Below are 5,744 nucleotides of genomic sequence, written 5' to 3'. Positions count from 1 at the left end.
CCTTGTTTAAACGCAGCAACAATAAGTAATAAGTCTTGCGCCACTTGAGCTACCCTGGAGCCCGGGGCCTCTCGTCTCGCCTGACATTATTGTTTCTGAGTTTTTCTTAACGTAAATTGGAGTAAAGTAAAATCCTGTAATTGCAGAACATTTGTTGTGCTTTGCCAGCACCTTCAGTGCTCTTGCTTTGCAGGTGACACGAGGCTACAGTAGTAGTAGTCAGCACCCCACCCCAGACCCGCAGCTCTCTTCTACACCAGGGTAGCCCTTGTGGCTTTGACCCCTGGGTAGGGAGGCCCAGTAGTCTGGGGCGTCATTTGGGCGCACTTTTTCTTTGGTACTGCTTTCTTTTCCTTATAATGTGACTTTCCTGAGCCTACCGGAGTTCCTCGTGAACTCCCGTATTCGCTTGGGGGGTGGGCATTGAATTACCGTCCTTCGCCTAGGCAAGTTCGGCGGTAAGGAAGTGTCCCACACATAACTCGATCCCTCTGTGGTACTGGAGAACGCAACCAGGCTTCCACTGAGGGGGTAGAGGACGAAATACTGATCCACTCTCTTAGCTATTGCAGTTAGGTTGATAACAACAGTTAAGAGGTTATTTGTCCCTTCAGGACTACGACTTTGAGCAGAGGGGTCGGACCTGGTCCGATACCCAGAATGAATGACTCCCCGGCTACCCTTTCTCCTCCTAAAGGAGGAGGGGCGACTAACGACCCTTCTAAGACAAATCTGATGACGAACAATGGTACCCCCACTAATGACAAGACGAGACGACCACTTTTCACAATCCCCACCCAGAATGCAAGGTTCGCGAATGTAAAATGCGTGAATGAAAATCAGTCGCTTTTGAACGTGAACCCCTTTATCATCAAAAAGGTCCTTGATGGTCAAGTGGACGGCGACTTTGATTTTGTTAAAAAATTGCGAGATGGAAGCCTACTTGTTAAAGTACAATACAACTCCCAGATTAAGGATTTACTTAAGCTGACGCAAATTCATGATCTTCGAGTAAAAGTAACTATTCCTATTGGCCCAAATACCTGTAAGGGAGTAATCTTTCACAGGGATTTGAGGACGATGGATGAAAGTGAAATTCTTTAGAGCATGAAGGACCAAGACGTAGTGGACGTTCATTGTATGACCAAGAAGGACGGGAATGTGCGAACGAAAACTGGACTGTGTTTTTTGACTTTTGCCTTGAATAAAATCCCTGAATATGTCAACGTCGGTTATGAACGTGTACAAGTAAGACCTTATGTCCAAAAGCCAATGCATTGTAACAGATGCCAAAAATTCGGACACACCTCATTAAGATGTATTGACAAAGATTCTTCTAAATTCACTTGCCGTAAATGTGCTGAAGCCCATGACACCATCACATGTACTAGCAAAGTTTCTAAATGTGCTAACTGTGAAGGTCCCCATCATTCAGGATCTGCCGAGTGCAGCATCCTGAAGAAGGAGACTGAAACATTGGCATATATGAGAAAGCATGAAGTTAGTTATACTGAAGCTAAGAGGAAAGTGGAAAGTTTGACACACAAACCCGATACTTCCTATGCTGCAGCGGTAACTAGCAACACCCCTAGTGCAAGTGATGTCAGTCAACAGCTTGCAGCCAAGGATAAGGAAATTGCCGAACTCAAACAAACCGTTAAAGAATTAAATATTAAAGTTTATCAACTGACAAAATTGGTCGATCAAATGGCTGCATCAACCCAGCCTAAACAACATAAGGAGGATGATACCGAATCACAGTCCGGAGCGCACCTCCCCGTCCGGGCTACTCCTGTGAGGACTTCGACTGGCTCGCGATCGGTTTCTCGAGAGAGAAGCAGGTCGCAGTCTGTCAGTCGTCTCCCTCGCCAGGAGGTGCAGGACATGGAGGCTTCTGTCTCCAAACCATCCCGTGAGAGGTCCCCGGGAAGCGAGGGAGAGGAGGCGCCTCCCTCCCATAAAAAGAAAATAAAAACAGGTGGACAAGGCACTTCCAAACCCCATAAAACGTAATCATCGCGTCAACCATTATACAATGGAACTGTCGAAGTATTAGATCTAAAGTAAATGACCTTAAATTATTAGCCTCGTCCTATGCTCCCGATATTATAGTTCTCCAAGAAACTCATTTGACAAACCTCGTCTCTGACGAGGTCGTATCGCTCAGGAACTACCATTTATGTCGGAAGGATCGTGAGGGTAGGGGTGGAGGCGGAGTCGCCATGTACATCCACCAAAGCCTCCCTTTTACAGAAGTGACTATTGATTCTACTTTGGAGTTTGTCGCATGCAAAGTAAAAATTAATGGCACGTATCTGGCTATATGTTCAGTTTACTGTCCGCCTGATAAAGTGATAATCTATGATGAGCTTTTTGCTCTTCAGGAACATCTGCCACAAAATAAAGTAATTTTAGGTGATTTTAATGCTCATCATACGTTATGGGGTTCCCTACGGGTGGATGGTAGAGGTGAGCAAGTAGTTAAGCTTATTAACGAGTCTGATTTAGTCCTTCTGAATGATGGTAGTCCCACGCGGGTGGACGATAATACCGGGAATTTGAGCTTTATAGACATATCACTGGTCTCATCATCAGTAGCAGCCAAGTGCCTGTGGCACACCATTGACGACTCGTTGGGAAGCGATCATCTTCCTATCTTGATTAAATATTCATGCGACACAGTGAGAACGCCTTCAGCGCCTAAATTTAACGTAAAAAAAGCAGACTGGGTCGCCTTCACAAGGAGCGTCAAGCTCGAACTTGTTGGAGAAACCATTGATGATAAAGTAAACAATATTCAGAATTCGATTATAGAAGCAGCTTTGCTATCTATTCCTAAAACTTCGACAGATAGCGTTAAGCATAGAGTTCCATGGTGGACACCAGATTGCCGCAGGGCGCTGTGCCGACGCAATAAGGCCTACAGGCTTTTCCAAAATAACATCACTAATGAGAACTTTTGCAATTACAAACAAGCAAGAGCTAGGGCTCGTAGAGTAATAAGACAAGCAAAAAGAGACTCCTGGCGGAGCTTTGTCTCTACAATAAATAGCAATACCAAAATATCAGAGGTTTGGTCCACTATCAATAAAATAAATAAGAAAAAAACATCATTCAAAATTAACATCATAGAAGAGGGTAACAATTTAGATTCACCTAGAGACATCGCTAATGCACTCGCCAGGCAGTTCTCTCATACAAGCAGCTCAGCAAACTACCATCACGCATTCCTGCCCATCAAGGAAGCGGCTGAGCTGCAACCAATTCACTTTGCCACAGGAGATGACTTTGATTACAATAAAGATCTTACAATGGATGAGCTTGTCCGAGCCCTAGAAGCCTGTAGAGGAACATCCCCAGGCCCTGATGAGATTCGATATGAGATGATGAAGCATCTTAATCATGATGACATGATTAAGTTGCTAGAAGTGTACAATGAAATTTGGAAAAGCCACACTTTTCCAAACTCATGGCACTTCGCCCACATCATTCCCATATTGAAAGGAGGGGGTAATCCCAGATTTGCCATCTCCTACCGCCCAATTGCGTTGACAAGTTGCTTATGCAAGGTCATGGAACGAATTGTTAACAGTAGGCTATTGCATTTTTTAAATTCCAGTAATTTACTAGTTGACGAGCAGTGCGGTTTCCGAAAGGGACGCCAAACTCTCGATCAACTAGTAAAGCTGGACAGTCATATTCAAGAGGCAATTGCCAAAAAAGATTTTTTGATTTCAGTATTTTTAGATATAGAAAAAGCCTACGACATGACATGGCGATATGGCCTACTCAGAAAACTTTATGCTTTCGGATTACGTGGAAACTTGCCTTGTTTTATTCAAAATTTCATTTCTGACAGAACGTTTTCTGTCAAATTGTTTTCTGACAATGTCACTTTTTCGGACATTTTTGTCCAGGCAAACGGGGTCCCACAAGGAAGTGTCTTGTCACCAACTCTATTTCTATGTATGATAAATGACATCTTACCAGCTCCTCCTCGGAATCTTAAATACTCACTGTACGCTGATGATTGTGCATTATGGCATTCCAGCAATAATGCAGAATTCTCAGCAAATCGCATCCAATTGGCACTGGATATGATTCATAACTGGGGCCTCCAGTGGGGTTTTAAGTTTTCCATTAGAAAGAGTATTGGGGTAATTTTTTCACATAGGAGGAAGCCGAACATCAGGCTAACTCTAGACAACCACCCAATACCTATTCAAAATTCTGCAAGATTTCTTGGGCTACTTTTTGATAGTAGACTCAATTGGAAAGACCACATTGGTCAGTTAAAAAATAAATGTCAAAGAGCACTAAATTTATTAAAGTGCATTTCTGGTAATAAATGGGGAGCTGATAGACAGTCTTTGCTAATGGTATATAAAGCCCTGATTAGGTCTAAAGTAGACTATGGGTCAATCGTGTATGGTTCGGCATCGAAAACAAGTTTGAAAGGATTGGATGCTGTGCAGAATGCTTGTTTGCGTGTGTGTCTTGGAGCCCTAAAATGTACTCGGATCGAGCGTCTTGAGGTGGAGTCAGGAGTACCTCCCCTCCGACTCAGACGCGGCCAGTTGGCACTGACCTATGCCGCAAAGGTGGCTCGAGACCCGAGCCACCCCAATGGCAATGGAGGCACTAGGCCCTTTGCCACGAGACTCCACGACCTCGTCGAGAAAGTCGGTATAGATCTCTCTAACATCGATACCCTGGTTCAGTCAAATATAGCGCCATGGGAAACACCCAATTTTTCTATCATGGAAGCCTGGCTTCCATCAGCCAAGGCCATGGCGCCGGAGGGTGAGGTACGCCAGAGGTTCAGAGAGATCCTTATTAAACATCTCCCTTTTTTTCATATATATACCGACGGCTCCAAGACAGATGAGTGTGTAGGTGCGGGTGTATGGTCGACTGAATGTAAACTAAAGTTTAGGCTGCCGAATCATACATCGATTTTTCTTGCCGAACTCTTTGCCATTGATAAAGCTATTGATTTTGCACTATCGACGACCCACGATAGAATAGTTATTTTTTCAGATTCGTTAAGTTCACTTAAAGCTATTAAATCCTTAGATGCCACTAAAAATGAATTGCTGGGTAATATCATTCGTAAGTTACACGGTGCCAACAAATCAATCAAGCTAATATGGGTACCAGGTCACTCTGGTATCCATGGTAATGAACAGGCTGACAAACTAGCCGGGTCAACTGGCGATCTGGACACTACCATAGTTCGTACAGATCTCAGGTGTTTTGTGTCTCTTATAAAAGCAAAAATACATCTCCTGTGGCAAAGTGAGTGGACCAACCTCCAACTCACACAAAAAATAAAAACAGACATAGAACTGTGGGACACATCCTACAGGAAGAACAGAAGGGAGGAGGTGGTGTTGGCCCGCCTTAGGGTCAACTCTACCAAGCTCACCCACCTCACTCCCTATATCGAAAAAAAATATCCTCCACAGTGCCCCCATTGCACAAACCACATGACAATAGATCACATATTAATATCCTGCCATAAACACCATAACAATAGACAACCAATCAAAAATTTCTGCAGAATCAAAAACATACCCTTCACAACATCCAACCTTCTATCAAACAATGAAAAATTAATATGTAAAGTAATCGCTTTTCTAAGGGAGACAAAACTTTATGACCTTATATAGATTGATAGAATAAATAGGATCCATTGGCTTAATAACCTTGGCCACATGCCGCTGGTTGATAGCCAAGAAATC

This window comes from Penaeus chinensis, chromosome 12, assembly GCF_019202785.1.
Source record: "Penaeus chinensis breed Huanghai No. 1 chromosome 12, ASM1920278v2, whole genome shotgun sequence".
Classification (NCBI taxonomy): domain Eukaryota; kingdom Metazoa; phylum Arthropoda; class Malacostraca; order Decapoda; family Penaeidae; genus Penaeus; species Penaeus chinensis.
Note: the sequence above shows the minus strand (reverse complement) of the source record.